Here is a 27,943-nt window from a genome sequence, read left to right on the forward strand (position 1 = left end):
CCTCCTCATTTGTTTGATCTGGTGGGTTTTTACCTTGCTCCTTTATCTGCTGCATATTTATGTCTTCCTATTTTGCTTAACTTACTGTGTTTTGGTTCTCCTTTTCACAGTCTGCATGTTCATAATTCCCATTGGTTTTGGTGTCTGCCTCCACTGGCTAAGGTTAATTTAGTGGCTTGTGTAGGCTTCCTGGTGGAGGGGACTGGTGCCTGTGTTCCAGGCAGGGTGGGTAGGGCTGGATCTTGTCTTTTCAGTGGACAGGTCGGCATCCGGTGCTGTATTTTGGGGTATCTGTGAACTTAGTATGATTTTACACAGCCTCTCTGCTAATGGGTGGGGTTATGTTCCTGTCTGGCTAGTTGTTTGGCATGGGGCATCCAGCACTGGAGGTTGCTGGCTGTTGGGTGGAGCTGGGTCATAACGTTGAGACAGAGATCTCTGGCAGACCTCTCACCAATTGGTCTTACTTGGGGCCAGGAGGTCTCTGGTGGACCAATGTCATGAATTCGGCTCTCCCACCTCAGAGGCTCAGGCCTGACATTCAGCTGGAGCACCAAGGCCCTGTCAGCCACATGGCTGCCTTGAGTCACATGTACTGTGTTAAGATGGTCTCAACACTGCAGTGCTCTCTCGGGGCTGCCTCCTTGATGTACTGTTTCTGTTTTGCATAGTCATCCATTTGTATTATTTTTTAGGTCTCCCTTTTAAAACAGGTAAAAGGAAGAACCAGAGCATCTGTCATGGTGGTGGGCAGCACAGCTCTTACCCGTCTTTGCTGATGTTGTCCTCAGTGTGCCTGGCCGTGATGGAGAGGAACTGCAGCAGCCGGTGAAGCATGTCACAATTGCAGGGAGGTAGAAGGTATATGAGGAGCTGCAAGGTGGCCAGCTCTTCCTCAGGCTCCAACACTAAGCAAAGCAAAAAGAGGCGCTTCAAGTAAGTCAAAGGGGGACGTCATGCCCTTCATGCTCAACTGCCTTCAGAAAAGGATTAGCAAGGCAGATCACATTTCATTCCTTCACCCACTCTCCCATTGCTTTAACAATTTAACAGTAAGGTTCTATGAGAGATAGAAAGATAAAATCGACCTGGGGAAATGTAACATCCAGAGAAATCATTATAATCCAGGTTAGAAAGGTAACTTCATGTCCCTTATTTTCTTCTCACTCCTTTCCCTGGTATAAATCATCACATATTTTATGGATCACAGTCATCCATGGTTGTTAACTATTTGCTAACAATGACTGAGAACCTGTGAATGTTCTTAAATTTGAGTTTAGAGCACATTTGAGGCCGTTGTCTGTTGAGCAATATATGAGGTATACTTTTTGTTGGCAATAATCAAGATACGGCCCAATGTCAGTGTCTTCTCTCTCTTTTGTGATCTTAACTGTAGCATGGATGAAGAAATTCATGGAGGCTGAAACAGTTCTGATTGTTCCTCCTCCCTCTCCTTGTCCTTTTCCCCTGTGTGGGATCTGTGTCTCTAGACCTGAAGCAGCCACACTGGAAGTCCTGACACTGGGCTATGCCATCCTGATTTCCCTGGAATGTTTCCTGCCCCCCTTTCTCACTCTAGGTTCCAGAAATGCAAACTCAATTTTAGGCACAGACTCAGTGTGAACTCTGTCTGTTACTCCAAATCATCAATTTATAGCAATCTCTAGTATCCTAGAGTCGTTTAAAGGCATCCCAAATTTTTCTTGGTTACTTCCACTTGTTTTATTGCAACTTTCTTCTTGCTAATTCTCCCTAGGATAAGTCTCAGAAAATTTCCCCAATAGCCCGATCATTAAAGACCAATAAATACGGTGAAAAGTTATTAGGAAACACATGTACCAGGTTTGATGAGTGAATTGGACATCCCAGTAACCCAGGGACTCATTTCTTCAAATCACTGGATTTTGCACAGAGAGTATTGATGAAAGCTGTGTACAGATCCCTGGTGAGAAGGGGATCCAACAAGAAGTCTTTCAGCAAGGCCACCACATTGTGAACACTGTGATGTTCCTCCAGAGAGATATCGAAGAGCAAAGAAGTGCAATGACAAACAGCATCTGGTATTTAGTTAACCCAGACTCTAAGAAAGAGGAGCAAACATGTTGCTTTCATCTATAGAGTCTATGCAACCCAGTCATGAACATATATATTTAAAAATGCATTATTAAATAAACGTACCTCTGGGTTTAGTGTTAATTATGCAAGCAGTTGGTCTCTAAAGCAATATCCAGAAGATTGAGAGGAAGAACTAGGGAATGGAATAGAACTTAAGTTAATTATAAATATGGGCAGTGGGGGGCAGAGTAATCCAGTACACAGCAGTTCTGCATGTCAGCAATTCTGCCATGGTGGAATCTTGTCATTTTACAGAGGTATTTGACAATAAAGAAGAGACATTTTTCTGCAAAAGATAAAATTCAAGACCACAATATTTATTTTCAATGAAATCTTAAAAGACCAATAACTAAGTAAAATCTGATGTAGATTTTTCAGAGTAGCCATTAAATTAACAATTTCCACAAGAATTCCCTACCTTAATCAATAGAACATGTCTATTATCATTTATATCAGGAGGAACATACAATGGCAATAAACAGAATAGTAATAACTCAGCACTCACCTTTAATCCTTGAATACTCAACTTATTTTATATTTTGTTCTTTGCTTTAGAAAAGATTGTATGAGTTAATCAAAATAGTCGATGTAGTAAACTTGTATAATAATTTATTTATCACCTCTACACCTGATAAAAATACCCATTACTGCCCCAAATACTCACTGATGTAAGAGTTTCCAATAGCATACATCAGCCATTCAGACCAAAGGCTTCAATTTGTATCACTCCTATCTGTGATCATTCAAATATACCACGTTTTTTGGTTTTTTTCTGAGCATACAAACATGCAGGAAAAATGAACCATGGAAAGATGAACATTTCTTGTATTTTCTCCATTCTATTTCCAAGATTTGGATCAACTTTACTGTCATTACCATGAATTGTTTTTCAGGTAGGCTGCTTATTTCCTCTTCATTTGTTTGATCTGGTGGGTTTTTACCTTGCTCCTTTATCTGCTGCATATTTATGTCTTCCTATTTTGCTTAACTTACTGTGTTTTGGTTCTCCTTTTCACAGTCTGCACGTTCATAATTCCCATTGGTTTTGGTGTCTGCCTCCACTGGCTAAGGTTAATTTAGTGGCTTGTAATTCAGTTCCTGTGTAGCCAAGTTTACATTCCGTGTATTAGTGATATCTTATGATGTTTCTTTTTCTGTGTGAGTTATTTCAGTTAGAATCATCATACCTGAATCCACTCAGAGTGACTCGTTAAATTGTGTGATATTGAGTTGCTTCCTAACCTCTTGTTAAGTTTCTTAAGCGTCAAAAGACATGGGTAACAGGGGTTTCTTTCACAGCTGGTGGACAGATTCAATGAAATAATGCATACGAAAATATTCTGCAATTCTGCACAGGTGAGAGGCCTAATAAATGTTATTATATTATCTTTCTTCCTGGAAGTCCTGTTGTCAAGCATTAAATGTTGATGAGTAGGCTTTTATGTGACTATTAAAAAAACAACCAAGTAAACAAATGTAAAATATATTTATTTTCAAAGCCTCTTTTATCTTGACAAAAAAGTTATACTAGGAGACATTGATAATTGACAATTTCAATAGCATGAACACATAATTTCCTTAGCTCCATCAAACTAAAAATTATTTTCATTTTTCTTTATTTCTGGGTTGCTGAATTTCTTATTTCCTTCTTCTGGAACCAGCAAAGAATATTAACATTTTAATGTTCCTTCAGCCAACCAGGGAATTCTTTTCTCAAAAGATTGTGTTTTATGAAGTGATCATAAACACAGATACATCTGTAATCAGGAAATCTATTCCTGAATAAGTTAAAAACTGTATTGCAAGAATGCAACTTAGGGCTTAAGGTACAAGATATGTTGAAGGTGCAGATGTCTACAAGTAAATTTGGGGGGCAAGGGGAGGATCAATGATTCCAGAGAAACTTAATCAAAATTATTAATTCTTGGGACAGTAAAGTCATAAAGTTTTATATAAGCATCTTATATAAAAAGAATGTTATTTTGTATAGTGTATAATAGAATAATAAGTATTATGTAATTATTTTGTATTTATTATCACTTGATTAGGAACTCTCTGAATTCCACTTTTCATATTTCAATACAGTATTTATGGATTAATTTTCTTTTGTTGTACATAATATGGACACATCCAGACATTTTAATTTGAAACATTTCATTCTAACTCTATCAAAACCTTTCTTTTCTTTAAGTCAAGTTATAGTTGATTTACAATAGTATACTAGTTTCAAGTGTTCAACATAATGATTCAATGTGTTTATAGATTTACTCTATTTATACTTATTATAAAATAAAGGCTGTAGTCCCTGTGCTGTATGATATATCCTTGTTGCTTATCTATATATAGCCATTTGCAACAACATGGATGGACCTGTAGGGTATTGAGCTTAGTGAAATAAGTCAGACAGAGCAAGACAAATACTGTATGTTGTCACTTACATGTATCTAAAAAGTAAAATGAATGAATATGACAAAACAGAGACAGACTCAGAGATACAGAGAAAAAAACTAGTGGTTAGCAGTGGGGAGAGGGATGGGACGAGGGGGCAAGTGGGGGTAGGGGGTTAAGAGGGACAGACTATAAAAACATTTCTGAGATTTTACCTTTTAGTTTTGGGGACTCAATTACATTGTAGTAGGTTGAAAAGTAAAGAAAAGATATCAGAGATGAGCTTACATAATCTTGAACTTTGCTAAAGGTAATTCATTGAAAGCCAAGTGAACATAAAACGTTATGTACCCCTTTCACTTACTTGTCTCTCACTCTTATTTTTGAGCTTTCAAGTTGGAATATTTTAGGTTTAGAGATCTACAAGTAAGCACACAAAGACTGTTGACTTTTCTTCCTTGAAACTGTGGAAGAAGTAGACATAGAACACAATACCACTAGAGCAATATAGCATGCAGAGCAACAGTAAGTAAATTAATGCTTATTTATTTCACACTATTTATATTATCCAGATTATTTGCCCTCTAAAAACCAGAGTTGTTTTATGTTAAAATATTAACTGAAGAAAAAATTTCTCATGAGATATTACATGTTTCCATGCCTTCTCAATATAAAAAATGAAATAATGAAATGAATGAATAAAAAATGAAATAGAATGAGTAATGAAAACTTTTTTCATTATTTTGAATAATTATATAGATATGAATTTTATAGAGATTTTTAGCTCTTCTTGTTAAAATAGATATTTCTGATTTTTCTGATCTTAAAACAGACACTTATTAAGGAAAATCAGAAAATGCAGAAAAATATTAAAAATAAAGCATTTTAGAAAAGACCTTGTGTATAATTACTTGATATTTTGGTTTATTTCTTTTCAAACTTGTCTCCGTGAATATATGTTTCTTCAATAACTGAGATCAACTGTATATGTGTGTTTGTATGTATAATATAATTTTTATAATATATAATCATATATTTGAGGGCTGATGTTTTTACTTAATACTATGCTGCAAAAATTTTCATGCCAGTAAAAATTTCTTTTCAACGTCATGTAAATGGATACAAAATAATCTGTTACATAAATACTCCACAATTTATTTCATAGCACCCGCTGGGTATGAGATGCCCCAACATACACTTTTCTTTTTCTGTTTTCAGTAAGCCTACTGTGAACAACTCTGTGGATAGTTCTTTCTTTACATTTCTGATTTTCTTAGAATCAAGTTCTGTAAGTGAAATACTATCATCAATGCATATGTAAAAAAGGCCAAAATGTCAATAATTTTGAGGTTGAGAAATTCTCCTCTAAAAGGTTAGGTCTCTTAAAGCAAACAGATAATGTAACATCACACATTAAAAATTTAATAATATAGTTTCTCTATATAAAGACTTTTTTTTCAGTATTCAAAGTAAGCTTAAAACTGTGAGAAGTGAATGCACTTTTTTAACATTTTTTTTAATGCATTGTCTTTTTTTTTTTTACATCTTTATTGGAGTATAATTGCTTTACAATGGTGTGTTAGTTTCTGCTTTATAACAAAGTAAATCAGTTATACATATGTTCCCATATCTCTTCCCTCTTGTGTCTCCCTAACTCCCACCCTCCGTATCCCACCCTTCTAGATGGTCACAAAGCACCGAGGTGATCTCCGTGTGCTATACGGCTGCTTCCCACTAGCAATTTCTTTTACGTTTGGTAGTGTATATATGTCAGTGCCACTTTCTCACTTTGTCACAGCGTACACTTCCCCCTCACCATATCCTCAAGGTCATTCTCCAGTAGGTCTGTGTCTTTATTCCTGTCGTACCCCTGGGTTCTTCATGACATTTCTTTTCCCTAAATTCCATATATATCTGTTAGCATACGCTATTTATCGTTCTCTTTCTGACTTTCTTCACTCTGTATGACACACTTTAAGTCCATCCACCTAACTACAAATAACTCAATTGCGTTTCTTTTTATGGCTGAGTAATATTCCATTGTATATATGTGCCACATCTTCTTTATCCATTCATCCGATGATGGACAGTAAAGTTGTTTCCATCTCCTGGCTATTGTAAATACAGCTGCAATGAACATTTCGGTACATGACTTTTTGAATCATGGTTTTCTCAGGGTATACGCCCAGTAGTGGTATTGCTGGGTCATATGGTAGTTCTATTTGTAGTATTTTAAGGAACCTCCATACTGTTCTCCATAGTGGCTGTACCAATTCACATTCCCAACAGCACTGCAAGAGTGTTCCCTTTTCTCCACACCCTCTCCAGCATTTAATGTTTATGGATTTTTTGACGACGAACATTCTGAACAGTGTGAGATGATATCTCATTGTAGTTTTGATTTGCATTTCTCTAATGATTAATGATGTTGAGCATTCTTTCATGTGTTTGTTGGCACTCTGTATATCTTCTTTGGAGAAATGTCTGTTTAGGTCTTCTGCCCATTTTTGCATTGGGTTGTTTGTTTTTTGTTATGGAGCTGCATGAGCTGCTTGTAAATATTGGAGATAAATCCTTTGTCAGTTGCTTCATTTGCAAATATTTTCTCCCATTCTGAGGGTTGTCTTTTGGTCTTATTTATGTTTTCCTTTGCTGTGCAAAAGCTTGGAAGTTTCATTGGTCACATTTGTTTATTTTTGTTTTCATTTCCATTTCTCTAGGAGGTGGGTCAAAAAGGATCCTGCTGTGATTTATGTCATAGAGAGCGTTCTGCCTATGGTTTCCTCTAAGAGTTTGATAGCTTCTGGCCTTACATTTAGGTCTTTAATCCATTTTGAGATTATTCTTGTGTATGATGTTAGAGAGTGTTCTAATCTCATACTTTTACATGTACCTGTCCAGTTTTCCCAGCACCACTTATTGAAGAAGCTCCACTGTACATTCCTGCCTCTTTTGTCAAAGAGAAGGTGACCATATGTGCGTGGATATATCTCTGGGCTTCCTGTCCTGTTCCATTGATCTATATTTCAGTTTTTTTGCCAGTACCATACTGTCTTGATTACTGTAGCTTTGTAGTATAGTCTGAAGTCAGGGAGCCAGCTTCCTCCAGCTCCATTTTTCGTTCTCAATATTCCTTTGGCTATTCGGGGTCTTTTGTGTTTCCATACAAATTGTGAAAGTTTTTGTTCTAGTTCTGTGAAAAATGTCAGTGGTAGTTGATAGGGATTGCATTGAATCTGTAGATTGCTTTTGGTAGTAGAGTTATTTTCACAATTGTTGATTTTTCCAATGCAAGAACATTGTATATCTCTCCATCTATTTGTATCATCTTTAATTACTTTTATCAGGTCTTTTGTCTCCTTAGGTAGGTTTATTCCTAGATTTGTTACCCTTTTCATTGCAATGGTAAATGGGAGTGTTTTCTTGATTTCAATGTCCGATTTTTCATCATTAGGGTATAGGAATGACAGAGTATTCTGTGCATTAATTTTGTATCTTGCTACTTTACCAAATTCATTGATTAGCTCTAGTAGTTTTCTGGTAGCATCTTTAGGATTCTCTATGTATAGTGTCATGTCATCTGCAAACAGTGATAGCTTTATTCTTCTTTTCCTATTTGGATTCCTCTTATTTCCTTTTAATCTCTGATTGCTGTGGCTAAAACTTCCAAAACTATGTTGAATAAGAGTGGTGAGAGGGGGCAACCTTGTGTTGTGCCTGATCTTAGTGGAAATGCTTCCAGTTTTCCACCATTGAAGACGATGTTGGCTGTGAGTTGGTCATATATGGCCTTAATTATGTTGAGGAAAGTTCCCTCTATGCCTACTTTCTGCAGGGTTTTTTATCGTAAATGGGTGTTGAATTTTGTCGAAAGCTTTCTCTGCATCTATTGAGAGGACCATATGGTTTTTCTCCTTCAATTTGGTAATATGGTATATCACATTGATTGTTTTGCGTATATTGAAGAATCCTTGCATTCCTGGAATAAACCCCACTTGATCATGATATATGATCCTTTTAATATGCTGTTGGATTCTGTTTGCTAGTTTTTCCTGATGATTTTTGCATCTATGTTCATCAGTGATATTGGCCTGTAGTTTTCTTTCTTTGTGACATCCTTGTCTGGTTTTGGTATCAAGGTGATGGTGGCCTCATAGAATGAATTTGAGAATGTTCCCCCCCTGTGCTATATTTTGGAAGAGTTTGAGAAGGATAGGTGTTAGCTCTTCTCCAAATGTTTGAGAGAATTCGCCTGTCAAGCCATCTGGTCCTGGGCTTTTGTCGGTTGGAAGATTTTTATTCACAGTTTAATTTTCAGTGCTTATGATTGGTCTGTTCATATTTTCTATTTCGTCCTGATTCAGTCTTCGCAGGTTATGCATTTCTAAGAATTTGTGCATTTCTTCCAGGTTGTCCATTTTATTGGCATAGAGTTGCTTGTAGTAATCTGTCATGATCTTTTGTATTTCTGCAGTGTCAGTTGTTACTTCTCCTGTTTCATTTCTAATACTATTGATTTGAGTCTTCTCCCTTTTTTATTTGATGAGTCTGGCTAATGGTTTTTCAATTCTGTTTATCTTCTTAAACAATCAGCTTTTAGTGTTATTGATCTTTGCTATCATTTCCTTCATTTCTTTTTCATTTATTTCTGATCTCATCTTTATGACTTCCTTCCTTCTGCTAACTATGGGGCGTTTTTTTGTTCTTCTTTCTCTAATTGCTTTATGTGTATGGTTAGGTTGTTTATTCGAGATATTTCCTGTTTCTTAAGGTAGGATTATATTGCTATAAACTACCCTCTTAGAACTGCTTTTGCTGCATCCCATAGGTTTTGGGTCATCATGTCTCCATTGTCATTTGTTTCTAAGTATATTTTGATTTCCTCTTTGATTTCTTCAGTGATCACTTCGTTAGTAAGTATTGTATTGTGTAGCCTCCATGTGTTTGTATTTTTTACAGATCTTTTCCTGTCATTGATATCTAGTCTCTTAGCATTGTGGTCGGAAAAGATACTTGATATGATTTCAATTTTCTTAAATTTACCAAGGCTTGATTTGTGACCCAAGATATATCTATCCTGGAGAATATTCCATGAGCACTTGAGAAAAATGTGTATTCTGTTGTTTTTGGATGGAATGTCCTATAAATATCAATTAAGTCCATCTTGTTTACTGTATCATTTAAAGCTTGTGTTTCCTTATTTATTTTCATTTTTGATAATCTGTCCATTGGTGAAAGTGGGGTGTTAAAATTCCCTTCTATGAATGCGTTACTGTCGATTTCCCCTTTTATGGCTGTCAGTATTTGCCTTATGTATTGAGGTGCTCCTATGTTGGGTGCATAAATATTTACAATTGTTATATCTTCTTCTTGGATCGATCTCCTGATCATTATGTAGTGTCCTTTTTGGGTCTTCTAATAGTCTTTATTTTAAAGTCTATTTTTTCCGATATGAGAACTGCTACTCCAGCTTTCTTTTGGTTTCCATTTGCATGGAATATCTTTTTCCATCTCCACATTTTCAGTCTTTATGAGTCTCTAGGTCTGAAGTGGGTCTCTTGTAGACAGCATATATATGGGTCTTGTTTTTGTATATGCATAGAGGCAGTGTATGTCTTTTGGTGGGAGCATTTAATCCATTTACATTTAAGGCAGGTATCAATATGTATCTTCCTATTCCCATTTTCTTAATTGTTTTGAGTTTGTTATTGTAGGTTTTTTCCTTCCCTTTTGTTTCTTGCCTAGAGGAGATCCTTTAGCATTTGTTGTAAAGCTGGTTTTCAGTGGTGCTGAAGTCTCTCAGCTTTTGCTTGGCTGTAAAGGTTTTAATTTCTTCATCAAATCTAAATGAGATCATTGCTGGGTAGATTAATCTTGGTTGTAGGTTTTTTTCCTTCATCATTTAAATATGTCCTGAGAGTCCCTTCTGGCTTGCAGAGTTTCTGTTGAAAGATCAACTGTTAACCTTATGGGGATTCCCTTGTGTGTCATTTGTTGTTTTTCCCTTGCTGCTTTTAATATGTTTTCTTTGTATTTAATTTGTGACAGTTTGATTAATACGTGTCTTTGCGTGTTTCTCCTTTGATTTATCCTGTATGGGACTCTCTATGCTTCCTGGACTTGATTAACGATTTCCTTTCCCATATTAGGGAAGTTTTCAACTATAATCTCTTCAAATATTTTCTCAGTCCGTTTCTTTTTCTCTTCTTCTTCTCGGACCCCTGTAATTCAGATGGTGCATTTAATGTTTTCCCAGAAGTCTCTGAGACTGTCCTCCGTTCTTTTCATTCTTTTTTCTTTATTCTACTCTGCAGTAATTATTTCCACTATTTTATCTTCCAGGTCACTTATCCGTTCCTCTGTCTCAGTCATTCTGCTATTGATCCCATGTAGAGTATTTTTAATTCCATTTATTGTGTTGTTCATTGTTGCTTGTTTCATCTTTAGTTCTTCTTGGTCCTTGTTTCTTGCATTTTCTGTATTCTATTTCCAAGATTTTGGGTCATCTTTACTTTCATTATTCTGAATTCTTTTTCAGGTAGACTTCCTATTTCCTCTTCATTTGTTTGGTCTGGTGGGTTTTTATCTTGCTTCTTCATCTGCTGTGTGTTTTTCTGTCTTCTCATTTTGCTTACCTTACTCTGTTTGGGTCTCCTTTTTGCAGGCTGCAGGTTCATAGTTCCCGTTGTTTTTGGTGTCTGTCCCCACTGGTTAAAGTTGCGTCAGTGGGTTGTGTAGGCTTCCTGGTTGAGGGGACTAGTGCCTGTGTTCTGGTGGATGAGGCTGGATCTTGTCTTTCTGGTGGGCAGTTCCACGTGTGGTGCTGTGTTTTGGGGTGACTGTGGACTTATTATGATTTTAGGCAAGTTCTCTGCTAATGGGTGGGGTTGTGTTCCTGTCTTGCTAGTTGTTTAGCATAGTGTGTCCAGCACTGTAGCTTGTTGGTCATTTATTGAAGCTGGTTGTTGGTGTTGAGATGGAGATCTCTGGGAGATTTTCATTGTGTATTATTACATGTTGCTGGAAGGTCTCTTGTGGACCAGTTTCCTTATGTTGGCTCTCCCACCTGTGACGCACAACACTCACTCCTGACTGGAGCAGCAAGAGCCTTTCATTCACATAGCTCAGAATAAAAGGGAGAAAAATTGAAAGAAAGAAAGAAAGAGGAGAAAGAAAGAAAGTAAGGAAAAGTTTAAGAGAAAATCAAAGTGCAGTAAAATAAAATAAAGTTAGTAAAATTAAAAATAATTATTAAGAAAAAAATTTTTAAAGTAAAAAAACAAAAAACACAGACGGATAGAACCGTAGGACAAATGGTGAAAGCAAAGCTATACAGACAAAATCTCACACAGAAGCATACACATACACACATACACAAAAAGAGGATAAGGGGAAAAAATAATAAATCTTGCTCCAAAAATCCACCTTCTCCATTTGGGTTGATTCATTGTCTATTCATGTATTCCACAGATGCAGGTACATCAAGTTGATTGTGGAGCTTTAATCCGCTGCTTCTGAGGCTGCTGGGAGAGATTTCCCTTTCTCTTCTTTGTTCGCACAGCTCCCGGGGCTCAGCTTTGGATTTGGCCCCGCCTCTTCGTGTAGTTCACTGGAGGGCGTCTGTTCTTCGCTCAGACAGGACGGGGTTAAAGCAGCAGCTGATTCGTTGGCTCTGGCTCCCTCAGGCCGTGGGTAGGGAGGGGTGTGGAGTGCGGGGCGAGCCTGCAGAGGCACAGCCCGGCGTGACATTGCAGCAGCCTGAGGCGCACCGTGTGTTCTCCCAGGGAAGTTGTACCTGGATCCTGGAATCCTGGTAGTGGCGGGCTGCATAGGCTCCCAAGAAGGGAGGTGTGGATAGTGACCTGTGCTCGCACACAGTCTTTTTGATGGCGGCAGCAGCAACCTTAGCGTCTCATGCCCATGTCTGTGGTCCGTGCTGTTAGCCAGGGCCCGCGCCTGTCCCTGGAGCTCTTTTAAGCAGTGCTCTTAATCCCCTCTCCTCGCACACCAGGAAACAAAGAGGCAAGGAAAAGTCTCTTGCCTCTTTGGCAGCTCCAAACCTTTTCCCAGACTCCCTTCCTGCTAGTTAGTGGTGCACTAACCCCCTGCAGGCTTTGTTCACCCCGCCAACCCCAGTCCTCTCCCTGTACTCTGACCGAAGCCCGAGCCTCAGCTCCCAGTCCCCGCCCACCCTGGTGGCTGAGCAGACAAGCTTTTCGGGCTGGTGAGTGCCGGTCGGCACTGATCCTCTGTGCGGGAATCTCTCTACTTTGCCCTCCGCACCGCTGTTGCTGTGCTGTCCTCTGCTTCTCTGAAGCCTTCCCACTCCACCACCCACAGTCTCCGCCTGCGAAGGGGCTTCCTAGTGTGTGGAAACCTTCCCTCCTTCACAGCTTCCTCCCACTGGTACAGGTCCCGTCCCTATCCTTTTTGTCTGTTTATTATATTTTCTTTTGCCCTATCCAGGTACGAGGTGGGTTTCTTGCCTTTTGGGAGGTCTGATGTCTTCTGCCAACGTTCAGTAGGTGTTCTGTAGGAGTTGTTCCACGTGTAGATGTATTTCTGGTGTATCTTTTGGGAGGATGGTGATCTCCGCGTCTTACTCTTCTGCCATCTTCCTCTTCCCCCCTTAACTTTTAAAATGTGTACATTTACCCCTCTCTTTTTTTTTCCTTGTAATTTGAGGGAAAAGAGCGTTGATTTTCTACTGCATATTTTCTCAGGATTTGGCCACTCCATGGTGTCATTTGCAGATTCTTCTCCCTTATTTTCCATGAAGTGATAGCATCAGTATTTGCTGAATTTAGGTTTGAATAAGAATATTTCACAAGAGGTGTTATGTACTTTCCTCAAAGAGGAGAATGTCAGAATGCCTCACTTTTTTATGTGCAATGTATTAATCTTCATAATTGATGATCACCATCTGCAGTCATTCTGTTATAGGTTCATTTTCTCTTTATTCAGAATAATCAGTTATGAGTATGATGCTAGTTTGATAAGATGATAGCCATCTTATAGCCAACATGAAGAAAGTTGGCCTGATGACATATATACACTAATATGTATAAAATAGGTAACTAATAAGAACCTGCTGTATAAAAAAAAAATGAAAAAAAAAAAAAAAGAAAGTTGGCCTGATACGAAAACCCACAACAGACAAGAAACATGGAAGAAGTAGAAATAGAACACAATACCACTGCAGCAATATAGCATGCAGAGCAACAGTAAGTAAATTAATGCTTATTTATTTCACACTATTTTTATTCTTCAGGTTATTTGCCCTCTAAAATAATCTTGTATGTCTTAACAGTACTGCCTCATTATGTAAGTTTGATGCTTTATTGTTGGTTTTCCATGGTTCTTTACTTAGAAAAAGTAACTTCATAAACACCCCATTTGTCAGTTTTATATCTTATGAATATCATCTTGAATTTCTAAAATAATGTGAGTGAATCATGGACAAGCTTAGTTGATGATTTACAAAAACATATATTGGTGTTTGAATACATAGTTTAATTTATTTTGGGTAAATAGCTAGATATGGAATTACTGGGTCAATTGGAAATTTTATGTGTATGATTTTTATGTTTTGAAAACACTGAACTGTTTTCCATAGGTTCTGAAACATTTTCATTCTCACCAACAGTGCAGGAGTGGTCCAAAATCTACATATCTAAAAAAAAAGTTATTCTCCATTTTGTTTTATGATTTTTTCTGCTTTTGTGCATTGTTTTCCTTTTATGATTATAGTCATCCTATTACATGTGAGGTGGCATCCTACCGTGGGTTTTATTTGCATTTTCCTAATAACTAATGATGTTGAGATTTTTCATGTGGTTGTTGACCATTTGTGATCTTACTGGGATGCCCATTAAAACTTGGGTGGTTTGTCTTTTTGTTGCTGTGTTATGACAGTTATCTCTATATTTTGGAAACTAGACCTGGGTATAAGAGGTATATGATTTGCAACTATTTTCTCTCATTCTGTAGGTTTTGTCACTTTCTTTTATTCTTTGATACATAATTTAAAAATTATGATGAAGTCCAGTTTTTCAGACATGATCATGCAAAGGTTTTTTTTGTCAAACTTGTTTTTGGTATTTGAGGTCCCCTGTAATTCCATATGACTTTTTTTTTCTTTTTTAAAAGATCTGTGATGGTCTGCAATTGTCTTGCTTATTTGTTTTTTAATTAATTAATTTTATTTTTGGTGACGTTGGGTCTTTGTTGCTGTGCACAGGCTTTCTCTAGTTGCAGTGAATGGGGGCTACTCTTCATTGCGGTGAGCAGGCTTCTCATTGTGGTGGCTTCTATTGTTGCACAGCACAGGCTCTAGGCATGTGGGCTTCAGTATTTGTGGCATGCGGGCTCAGAGGTTGTGGCTCATGGGTTCTAGAATACAGGCTCACTAGTTGTGGCTCATGAGCTTAGTTGCTCCGCAGCATGTGGGATCTTCCCAGACTGGGGCTCCAACCCACGTGTCCTACACTGGCAGGCAGATTCTTAACCACTGAACCACCAGGGAAGTCCCCCATATAACTTTTAGAATTGGCTTCCAGTTCTCAAGAAAAGTAGAGTTTTGTTTAGGATTGCGTAGAATCTGCAGGTTGATTTAAATATTATTGCCATTTAAATCATATTACATCTTCCAACCTATAAATACAGATGTCTTTGCGTTTATTTAGGTCTTCTTTTACTTTGTAAGGAATGTTTGTAGTTTTCAACATATAAGTCTTGCTTCTCTTTGGTTAAATTTATTCTTCAGTATTTTACTGCTTGAATGTTATTATAAATGTTTTTTAATTATCATTTTAGATGGTTTGTGATGTGTGTATAGAAATATACTTGGTGTTTTGTTTTGATTGTGTCCTGAAACTTGGATGAATTCATTGATTAGCTATGATGGTTTTTGGTGACTTTTTATGATTTTTCTCTATATAAGATCACATAATCTGTGAGTAGAGAGAGTTGAACTTCTTTCTCCACAATCCATATGTGTTTTATTTCTTTTCTTTGTCCTATTGCTCTGGCTAGAACTTACAGTCTAATAAGAATATCAGTAGAAAAGGTAGGCATCTTTGTCTTGTTCCTGCTTATAGGAGTATAGTACTATTTACACTTTTCACTAGCTATTGCATTGACTGTGGGGATTTTTTTAAATGCTCTTTATTAGGTTGAAGAAGTCTCTCTCTCTCTTTTTTTAAACATTATTCATTGCTGAACGTTTTTATCATGAAAGTGTGTTGGAGTTTCTTGAATACTTTTCTGTCTCAAAAGAGGTAAAGTATTTTTTTCTTCATTCTATTAATGGTATGTTATATTAATTGTTTTTTTGTATGTTGAACCATCCTTGCATTTCAAGTATAAGTTCCACAGGTCATGATGATAATTCTTCTAATATGTTGTTGGATTTGGTGTGCTAGAATTTTGTTGGGGGTTTTTGCATTTGTATTCATAAGTATTGATCTGTAGACTCTTCTTGTTATGCCGTTGTCTGGTTTTAAAATCAGGATAATGCTAAACTTATGGAATGAGAAAGAGTTCCCTTATCTTCTGTATTTTGGAAGACTTTGTGTAGTATTGCTATTAATTCTTCTTTAGATATTATATTGGAAACACCATCTGACGTTGGACAATTCTTTTTTGTTGTTTCACTACTGATTAAATCTCTTTACTTGTTTTGCTTGTTGTAGATCTGCTCAGAGTTCATATTCTTCTTAAGTCATTTTTGGTAGATTTTTTCTTTGGAATATGTTCATCTCAGTTATCTAATTCATTGCCATACAGTTATTCATAGTATTTTCTAAACTTTTTAAATTGTGTAATGTCTGATGTAATGTTCCCACTTTCATTTCTGATATTACTAACTTGCTTCTTCTCCTTTGTGTGTGTGTGCATGTGTATGTTGCTAAAGTTCTATCATTTCTTTACTTTTCAAAGTGCCAACTTTGGTTTCATTGATTCTCACTATTTTTCTATTCTCTATTTTATTTGTCTCTGCTTAAATATTTATTATTTCCTCTTTCTGCTAGCTTTGAAAATTTTTATTTATGTGAACATAAGACATAAAATAAATGAGAAAATAATATAGTACAAAAGTAATAAAATAGTGCAAATGAAATAATAAAACAGAGTTTGGAGGACTGAGATTGATAGGTTTTAGAGACATGGATGTGTAATTTGAAGATTTAGATAGTGTAATTACTAACAATGTGCTATTTTATCAAAACTTAAAGAGGAGTAAGAATTAATCATGAGAATATGCAGGCAATGAGCTTTCTAGGTAGAGGGGACTGTCATACAAAATATTAAGGCAAGAGCAGGACAAGCCTATTGAGAGAACAACATTGAAAAAATAAGCAGGCCTTCTTGGCTAGAGTTAGGTGAGTAAGAGGCAGAGTGGTTGGAAATGAGTTCAAGAAGGTAGTGAGAATCAGGTCATGTGGGTCCTTGAACATGACTATAAGGAAATGGGATTTTACTGTGAGGGGAAATAGCCATTACAGAGTTTTGATAATGAGTTCATTCCTGTACCCTCAATTATATTCCATTGGTCTAAATATCTTTATTCCAGAATCACACTTGTAATTACTGTAGCATTGTACATTTAGAAATCAGGAAATGTGTCTGCCAAATGTATTCTTCATTATTAAGATTGTTTTGACTATTTGGGACTACTTAAAACCCTCTGAATTTATGGATGAAATTTTCCTTTTCTGCAAAAAGAAAAAGGCTGCTGGAATTTTTGACACAGATTATTTTAAATCTTTAGATAGCTTGGGGTAGTACTGACATCTGAACAAAATTAAGTATTTTAATGTATAAATTCAAAATGTTAATTTTAAATTTATTCCTAGGTATTTTACTTTTATAGATGCAATATAAATTTATTTTTTCCCTCTTTTTACAGACAGTTTATTGATAACAGTGTAACAGTGTTGATTTTTGTTGTTGATCTTGTCCTATGCGTCATAGCTGAATCCATCATTGGCTCTAGAAGTTTCCTGTCAATTTTTCAGGATTTGGTATATGTATATAGGATCATGTCATCTGTAGATAGATATAATTTTACTTATTTCTTTCCAGTTTGAATGTATCTTAGTTCTTTTTCTTGCCTAATTGCTCTGGTCAGAACTTTCAACACAATGATGAGTAGTAGTGGTGAAATGGTCATCTTTCCATTGCATTTTTGTTACTGCTTTTAGAGGGAAATCTTCAGTTTTTCAACATTGAGTACGATGTCAGCTTAGGTGTTTCAAAAATTTCGTTTAACATGTTGAGAAAGTTTCTACTATTCCTAGTTGTCTGAGTGTTGGATTTGGTCAAATGCCCTTTCTTCATCAGTTCAGATGATCACATATGTATGTTATTACTTTGTTCAGTTAACATGGTATATTACATTAATTTATTTATATATTGAACCAACCTTGCATGCTTGGGATAAATCCCTCTAGATCATGGCATATCATCATTTTAATAAGCTAATGAACATGATTTACTAGCATTTTCTTGAGGATGTTTCCATCTATATTCATAGTAAGTATTTATCTATAAATTACTTTTCTTGTTATGTCCTAGTTGACTTTGGTGTCAGGCTAAACGTGGTGTAGTAGAATGAGTTAGGAAGTGTTCCCACATCCTCCATTTTAGATGTAAATTTTTCTTCGGATATTTGGTAGAATTAACCTGTTAAGGTACCTGGCCTTGGTCTCTTGTTTTTTGTTGTTGTTTAATTGATAGGTTTTGATTACGAATGGGATTACTGTCTTTTCTTATTTGTTGCCTCAGATTTTTTTACTTCTTGAATCAATTTAGGTAACTTATGTGTTTGTAGAAATAGAACCATTTGATTTGGGTAATCAAATTTCTTGATGTACAATTGTTCATGGCTTTCTATTTAATTCTTTTTCATTTCTGTAAATTTGGCAGTAATGTCACTTACATCAATAATTTTTTTCAGAGCTCCTGGAACATGTTTGGAAATATATACAATGTCTTTTTCCAGAAAAGAAGTCATAGGAAAAATTTTATATCTTTCTTTACTCTTTGCATTTTTAACATGAATATGTGCTGTGATTTTAGTTTTCTTAAAATTTTTATTGCAGTATATTTGACTTACAGTGCTGTTAGTTTCAGATGTAGAGCAAAGTGAATCAGTTATACATATACATATATTTACTCTTTTTTAGATTTTTTTCCCATATAGGCCATTACAGATTATTGAGTAGAGTTCCCTGGGCTATACAGTAGGTCCTTGTTAGTTATCTATTTTATATATAGTAGTCTGTATATGTTAATCCCAATCTTCTAATTTATCACTCCCCCCCCCCCCACCGTTTCTCCTTTGGTAAAAATAAGTTTGATTTCAAGATCTGTGAGTCTGTTTCTGTTTTGTAAATAAGTTCATTTGTATCATTTTTTATTAGATTCTACATACATGTGGTATCATATGATATTTGTCTTTATCTGTCTGACTTTAGTATGATAATATTTAGGTCATCAACATTGCTGCAAATGGCATTATTTCATTGTTTTTTATGGCTGAGTAGTATTCCATTGTATATATATACCACATCTTCATTACCCACTCCTCACTCCTCTTTCGATGGACATTTAGGTTGCTTCCATGTCTTGGCTATCGTAAATAGGGCTGCAGTGAAAACTGGGGTGCAAGTATGTTTTTGAATTACGGTTTTCTCCAGATATATGTCCAGGAGTGGGATTGCTGTATCATATGGTAGATCTATTTTTACTTTTTTTTTTTTTTTTTTTTTTTGCAGTACATGGGCCTCTCACTGTTGTGGCCTCTCTCTGCGGAGCACAGGCTCCGGATGCGCAGGCTCAGTGGCCATGGCTCACGGGCCTAGCCACTCCACAGCATGTGGGATCTTCCCAGACCGGGGCACGAACCCTTGTCCACTGCATCAGTAGGTGGACTCTCAACCACTGCATCACCAGGGAAGCCCTATTTTTACTTTTTTAAAGAACCTCCATAGTGGCTGTACCAACTTACATTGCCACCAACCATGCAAGAGAATTCCCTTTTCTCCGCAGCCTCTCCAAAATTTGTTATTTGTAGGCTGTTTACTGATGTCCATGCTGACTGGTGTAAGGTGACACTGTAGTTTTGATTTGCATGTCTCTAATCATTAGTGATGTTGAGCATCTTTTCATGTGATGTTTTGGCCATCTATATGTCTTTTTGGGAGCAATGTGTACGTAGATTTTCTGCCCACTTTTTAATTGGGTTGTTTGTTTTTTGGATATTGAGCCACATGAGCTGTTTGTAGATTTTGGAGATTAATACCTTATTGGTTGTATTGTTTGCAAATATTTTCTCCAACTTCTGTGCATTGTTTTTTGTTTTGTTTATGGTTTCCTTTGCTGTGCAAAAGCTTTTAAATTTAATTAGGTCTAATTTGTTTATTTTTATTTTCATTATTCTTGGAGGTGGATCATAAAAGGTCTTGCTGCATTTTATATCAAAGAATATTCTGCCTGTGTTTTCCTCTAAGTGTTTTATAGTATTCAGTCTTACATTTATGGCTTTAACCCATTTTGAGTTTATGTTTTTGTATGGTGTTAGGGGGTGTTCTAATTTCATATTTTTACTTCTAGCTGTCCAGTTTTCCCAGCAAAACATATTGAGAGGACTGTCTTTTCTCCATTGTATATTATTGCCTCCTTTATCATGGATTAGTTGACCAGAGAAGCGTGGGTTTATCTCTGGAATTTCTATCCTGTTCCACTGATCTATATTTCTGTTTTTTTGGTGTCAGTACCATACTGTTTTGGTGACTGTAGCTTTGTAGTATAGTCTGAAGTCAGGGAGCCTGATTCCTCTAACTCCATTTTTCTTTCTCAAGATTGCTGGGCTCTTTGGGGTCTTTTCTATAAATTGTATTTTTTTCTAATTCTGTGAAAAATGCCATTGGTAATTTGATAGGGATTGCACTGAATCTGTGGATTGCTTTGGGTAGTATAGTCATTTTCACAATGTTGATTCTTCCAATCCAAGAACATGGTATATCTCTCCAACTGTTTGAATCATCTTTAATTTCTTTCATCAGTATCTTATAGTTTTCAAAATTTTATTATTTTTAATGCTATTGTAAATATAATTTTTTTCTTTAATTTTCAGATAGTATAGAAATGCAACTCAATTTTGTATATTGATTTTGTATCCTGCTGCTGTGCTGAATTTATTAGTTCTTATTTTTTATGTGTAAAACGTTTAGGATTTTCTATGTATATGATTATGTCATCTGCAAATAGAAATGATTTTACTTCTTCCTTTCCAAGTTGAATGCATTTTGTTTCTTTTTCTTCTCTAGTTTATCTGGTGGGACTTAAAATTTCCAGTTAATAGAAGTAGTGAAAGTATATATCTTTGCCTTAATCCTGATCTTAGAGGAAAAGTTTTCAGTCTTTCACAGTTGAGAGTGATAATCTCTGTGGATTTTTCACTTACGGCTTTTATTATGTTGGCATGGTTTCCTTCTATTCCTAGTTTATTGAATGTTTTTACAGTGAGTTTTCCAAATTCTTTTTTCACATCAATTAAAGTTACCATTTGCCTTTTTCCTCTTCATTTAGTTCATATGGAGTATCCACATACTTTTATTTTTTATTGGAGTAAAATTGCTTTACAATGTTGTGTTAGTTTCTGCTGTACAATGAAGTGAATCAGCTTTATGTATACCTATATCCCCTCCCTATTGGGCGTCCATTCCTCCCCCATTTAGGTCATCACAAAGCACTAAGCTGAGCTCCCTGTGCTATACAGCAGGTTCCCACTAGCTATCTATTTTACACATGGTAGTGTACTTATGTCAAACTTAATCTCCCAATTTGTCCCACCCTCCCCTTCCCCCTACCGTATGACCCAACAATCCCATTACTGAGCATATACCCTGAGAAAATCATAATTCAAAAGGACACACATACCCCATTGTTCATTGCAACACTGTTTACAACAGCCAGGGCATGGAAACACCTAAATGATAGACGAATGGATAAAGAAGATGTGGTACATATATACAATGGAGTATTACTCAGCTATAAAAAGGAAAGAAATTGGGTCATTTGTAGAAAGGTGGTTGAACCTAGAGTCTGTCATACAGAGTGAAGTAAGCAAGAACGAGAAAAACAAATATCATATATTAATTCATATATGAGGAATCTAGAAAAATGGTACAGATGGACCTATTTGTAGGGCAGGAATAGAGACTTAGAGAATGAGCATGTTTTTTAAATTGTGCTTTGCTTTTTTGAGATTTGCAGAAATTGCCCTTTTTTTAAAAAAATTGAAGGTCTGTGGTAAAACTGAGACAGGCAATTCTTTTGGTGTCATTTTTCCCACAACATTTGCTGACTTTGTGTCTTTTTGTCACATTTTGGTAATTCTTGGAATATTTCAAATTTTTTCATTATTATTATATTTGTTATTGTGATACATAATAAGTGATATTTGATGTTATTATTGCAAAAAAAAGATTTTGACTGACTGAAGGTTTAGATGTTGGTTAGCACTTTTTAGCAATAAAGTACTTTGAAGTAAGGTATATAAAATATTTTAGACTTAGTGCTAGTGTAAAAGTAAATTTTATATACTAGGAAACCAAAAAATTGTGTGACTCACTTATTGCATTATTTGCTTTATTGCAGTGGTCTTGAACTGAGCCTGTAATACCTCTGAGGTATGCCTGTTATATTGATTGATCTTTCTGTGTTGAGCCATTTTTTCATTCCAGAAATAAATCACACTTTGCCATCTTTTTAATGCTATTGAACTCCGTTTTCTAGTATTTTATAGTGGTTATTTTGTCTCCTTGTCATTGTGATGGTTTTCTTTGCTGTGGAAAAGATTTTATGTTTAATTAGGTCTAGTTTATTTATTTTTTATTTTATTTGTTTCACCTTAGGAGACAGAGCCAAAAAATATCATTACAATTTATGTCGAAGAGTGTTCTGCCTATGTTCTCTTCTAGGAACTTTATAGCTTTCACTCATACATAGTTCTGTTGTCCATTTTAAATTTATTTTTGTATATTGTGTGAGGAAATGTTCTAATCTCATTCTTTTACATGTAGCTGTCCAGTTTTCCTGGCACCACTGTTGAAGAGCCTGTCTTTTCTCCAGTGTATATTCTTGCCTCCTTTGTAGTAAATAAATTAACCATATGTGCAGAGTTTTATTTCTGGGCTCTCTGTTCTGTTCCATTGATCTATATGTCTGTTTTTGCACCAGAACCAAGCTATTTTGATTACTCTAGCTTTCTAGTATAAGCTAAAGTCTTGGATGATGATATCTCCAGCTTTGTTCCTTTTTTTTTTTCAAGATTCTTTGGCAATTTGGGGTATTTTGAGGTGCCATATGAATTTTAGAATTGTCTATCCTAATTCTGTGAAAAGTATCATTGGTATTTTGATAAGGATGATAAGGATTGCATTAAATCTGTAGATTGCTTTGGATAGTATGGCTATTTGGACAATATTATTCTTCCAGTTAAAGAGCATGAGATGTCTTTCCATTTCCTTGTATCATCTTCCTTTAACTTAATCAGTATTTATAGTTTTCAGAGTGTAGGTCTTCTCCTCCTTGGCTAAGTTTATTCTTAGGTATCTTTACACTCCTTGATGAGATTATAAACAAGATTTTTTAACTTTGTCTTTCTGATGGTGTATTTTCAGTACATTAATATTCACATACTATATCTTCAGATTTCAGTATATTAATCTTGTATCCTGAAATTTTATTGAATTTGTTTAATAGTTCTAACAGTTTGGGGATAGAGACTTTAGGGTTTGCTATATAAAGTATCATGGCATCTGCAAGTACTGACAGTTTTACTTCACTTCCAATTTGGATGCCTTTTATTTCTTTTCCCTGTCCAGTTGTGGTGTCTAGGACTTACAATAGAACTATTAAGTAGTGGTGGTGACAATGAGAATAAAATTGTTCCTGAATTTAGAGGGAAGGCATTCAGTTTTTAATTATTCAGTTTAGCTGTAAGTTTGTTGTAAATGGCTGTTATTAAGTTGGCTATGTTTCCTGTATACACATGTTGCTGAAAGTTTTTATTATGAATGTGTATTAAATTTTTTCAAATACTTTTTTTGTGTCACTTGATATATCATATGATTTTATCCTTTCTTTGGTTAATGTGGTGTTTCAGATTGATTGATTTGTGAATATTAAATCGTCCTTGCATTCCTGGAATAAATCCCACTTGATCATGTTGTAAGATTCTTTTCATATACTGTAGCATTCAGTTTGCTAATATTTTGTTGAGGATTTTTGCATCTATATTCATCAAAGATATTGATCTGTGATTTTTTTTTTTTGTAGTATCTTTGTCTGACTTTGTATTCAGGTAATGGTGGCCTATAATGAATTTGGAATAGTCTTCCATTTTTTGGAATACTCTCAGAAGCTCTTCTTTGATTTGGTAGAATACCCCTATGAAGGATTTCAGCCCTGAATTTTCGTTAGCTGAAAGTTTTTCTTTTCTTTTTTTAATTACAAATTTAATTTCACTAATAGTCATTAGTTTGTTCTAATTGTTTGTTTCTTCTTGATTGAGTCTTGGCAGATTGTATGGTTCTAGAAATTTGTCCATTTCATTTATGTTGTCCAATTTGTTGGCATTTAACTGTTAGTGGTATTCTCTTATGATTTTTGTATCTCTGTGCTGTTGGTTATTATTTCTTCTCTCTAATTTCTTATTTTGCTTACTTGAGTCCTCTTTTCTTCTTGGTGAGCCCTGCTAAAGGTTTATCAATTTTGTTATCTTTTAACAAAACCAGCCCTTGGTTTCATTGATATTTTATATTTTTTGACCTCTTATTTATTTTCTATCTGGTATTTATTATTTCGTTCCATCACTGACTTTGGGTTTTGTTCTTTTTTTTAATTCCTCTATGTGGTAGGTTAAGTTGTTTATTTGAGAATTTTATTATTTCTTGAGGAAGGCTTGTATTTCTGTAAACTTCCCTCTCAGAACTGCTTTTGCTGTAGCCTATAGATTTTGGAGTTTTGTGTTTCCATTTTTCTCAAGGTATTTTCTGACTTTGTCTTTGACTTCTTTATTGAATCATTGGTTTCTTAGTAGCATGTTGTTTAATATCCATGTGTGTGTTTTCTTATTTTTTTAATTGATTTCTTGTTTCATAGCACTGTGGTCAGAAAAAATGGTTGGTACAATTTCTGTCCTCCTAGATTTGTTGATATGTGTGCTGTGGTCCAGCCTGTGATCTGTCCTGGAGAATGTTCCATGTGCTCTTGAAAAAAAATATTCTGTTGATTTTGGATATAATGTCCTGTAGATATCTATTAAGTCCAACTGGTCTAATGTGTCATAGAAGACCACGCTGTCCTTATTGATTTTCTGTCTAGATGATCTGTCCATTGATGTAAGTGAGGAATTAAATTTCCCTATTCTTATAGTGTGATCAGTTTCTCCTTTTATATCTGTTAGTATTTGCTTCATATATTTAGGTGCTCCTGTGTTGGGTGCATATTTCTTAATGAATATAATATCCTCTTTTAGTATTGATCTTGTTATCATTATATAATGCCCCCTTTTTTGTTTTTTTATAGCCTTTGTTTTAAATTCTATTTTGCTTGATATGAGTATTACCACCTCCAATTTCTGTCAAATCTGTTTGCATAAAATGTCTTTTCCATCCTCTCAGTTTCAGTCCCTGTGTGTCTTTAGTTCTAAAGTGAGCCTCTGTTAAAGAGCATATAGATGGGTCTTTTTTTATCCAGCTAGCTACTTACGTCTTTTGTCTTTTGACTGAAGCAATTAGTCCATTGACATTTAAAGTAATTATTTATAGGTATGTACTTGCCATTGTTTTGCTTGCTTTCCATTTGGTTTTGTAGTTCTTCTCTGTACAGTTTTAAATTCTTTTTATTTCTTCCTTTGTGGTTTGATGATTTTCTCTAGTAGTATGCCTTTTTCTTTTCTTCTTAGTTTTTTGTATCTATGGTAGGTATTTTAGCTGTGGTTACATGGGATGTATGTATGTTGATGTTTAACTATATCTACTTATTTTAAACAGGTAGTCATTTAAGTTCAAACAAATTCTTAAAAATTTACATTTTTACCCCATTCTCCCACATTTTGTGTTTTTGAAGTCATAGAGCACGAATTTAACAGCTAGGTCATGTTCCTCATAGAAAGAGATGGACTTTGTTTTTTAGGCAAAGTAGGGACTGCTAAGAACATGGAGACAATGCAAGTAAACAATTAAAAGGCTCTGAAAAAGGAAGAGATTCAGGTTGTTGTATGAAAGAAAACAGTAATGTTCTAGTAATGCATGGGGAAAAGTGCCTTAATACTAAGAAAGATAATTTCTATGCAGAATGAGGAAGCCAGGGCAGTGTGTCCTGTGTTTGTAAAATTAAAAATATAAGTTTAAGTGTGCTGTGTAGTGTGTAATATGTCACTTGCCTTGTCTTTCAGATCAATAGTGAAAGTATTGTTACTGTGATAACCTTTGTTGCTTTGGTGGCAAATAGGTTTCAGATTGGGGCTAAAGAAGATAGATTTTGTCCCTTTTTTGGGTAGACAGCCACAATGGTGATCAGAGGATAATAACAGGGAACAAAGAATATACCTTCAATAAAAGCAGAAAATAGAGCAGTGGTTATTTCAAAATTGTAACTCCCTCAGACATAACACGTTCTTAAAAGTAATCCTGAATGCATTAGCATTTGCAATGAGCCAATTTACTGACTTAAAAACAGTCCAGTGGAATTCCTTTTGTTTGTTAAACCTATTATTTCTCATAATGAAAGAATGAAAGACTATGTATACTAATCACAATATACCATTTTAAATTTGCCTACAGTTGCTAAAAATTCATGATACAAGGATTTTTAGTTATACACCACACATTTTTCCTTCAGAAATATGACTGGTTGTTATAGATGCTGTGAATAATATAAATTGAGTTCATACCTGCAAGAAATCTAAGAGATCAGGCATCCTTGACTTTCAGAAACTTTTTCTGAGTACATTCAAAGGTATGTGAATTTTATTCATAAATTGATATTCTTTCTATTATGCTTCTTAGTTTATCTGTATTTCATGTTTAACAAATGCAAAGGTATTGCACATGTCTAATACTTTAGTCTCTCCAGAATTAATAACTTCTTCATTTGGACTGTAATTGAATTTGTCTTTGATTACTAAAATTAAGTTTTTATTTTTTTAACGTAGCAAAGTGTTAGTCTATGTTTCTTTAAATTTGAGTTCCAGAACCCACAACGACTTTCTAAAACCAAACCTCACAGAGCAAATATTTATTTAATCATTTACCTATTGTTAAAATTATATTTTCAGGCTATGAGTTACCATACTTTGAAAAACAGTTGTTTAAGTACATCAAGTAACTTATTTTAAAATAGAACCATCAGACTTCCCTGGTGGTGCAGCAGTTGAGAGTGTGCCTGCCGATGCAGGGGACATGGGCTCGTGCCCAGGCCCAGGAAGATCCCACATGCCGCGGAGCGTCTAGGCCTGTGAGCCATGGCCACTGAGCCTGCACGTCCGGAGCCTGTGCTCTGCAACGGAAGAGGCCACAACAGTGAGAGGCCTGCATACTGCAAATAAATAAATAAATAGAACCATCAACTAAATGTTTCTTTTCCACATTTTTTCTCCTTAATTCATAAAAAAAACAGCCTTAGAATATCAACAATCATATTGTGGTTCCTATATCAGCATTATGACATTATATTGACTCTCTATAAAAAAAGAAGTTTAAGATTTTTTCTACTTAACAGTTTTCAAAGTGATGCTGTAATTTGGGAGATGAAGCAATGTGCATTTCTTAGGATGTTTGGGTTTTGCTTCCTATTCCATATGTGTAATTTGTAGAGAAATTGCAAAGTAGCACCTAACAAGAGGAAAATGCCATTGACTAAAGATGGAATCTTTTGGGTAAAAATCATTCCACATTTATGGAAGAATAAAAGAAGAGTAGAATCAAAAATTGAAAACCTGTCCTTCTGAGAGAAGTTCTGTTCAACTGTATCTTTTACAGTGTGGACTCTTGGAGTTCAGAGGTGTTGCTTGAATGTCTTGTCTAAAGGCCTTCAGAGTTAGAACAACTAGGACTATACCCATTCACTACTTATTCTATTTTCGCAGTCTACTTAATATCCTTTTCTCAGCAGTAGCAATACCCGTGGACAGTATATGAAATATTTATGTTATTCCTTGTTTAAAAGTATAAAATAGGGCTTCCCTGGTGGCGCAGTGGTTGGGGGTCCACCTGCCGATGTAGGGGACATGGGTTCGTGCCCCGGTCCGAGAAGATCCCACATGCCATGGAGCGGCTGGGCCCGTGAGCCATGGCCGCTGGGCCTGCGCGTCCAGAGCCTGTGCTCCGCAGGGGGAGAGGCCACAACAGTGAGACGCCTGCGT

General features: G+C 35.6%; 1 long non-coding RNA gene across 1 annotated transcript; it reads left to right on the top strand.

Moving 5' to 3' along the window:
* The first annotated feature begins 192 nt into the window (after positions 1–192).
* On the top strand, positions 193–27,927 carry LOC117310613 (uncharacterized). The gene is made up of 4 exons (XR_004524738.2): positions 193–936; positions 3,415–3,471; positions 4,892–5,028; positions 26,422–27,927. It is a non-coding gene; the product is annotated as an uncharacterized lncRNA (long non-coding RNA).
* The last annotated feature ends 16 nt before the right edge of the window (positions 27,928–27,943 follow it).

Source organism: Tursiops truncatus, assembly GCF_011762595.2.
Source record: "Tursiops truncatus isolate mTurTru1 chromosome Y unlocalized genomic scaffold, mTurTru1.mat.Y SUPER_Y_unloc_1, whole genome shotgun sequence".
NCBI lineage: Eukaryota > Metazoa > Chordata > Mammalia > Artiodactyla > Delphinidae > Tursiops > Tursiops truncatus.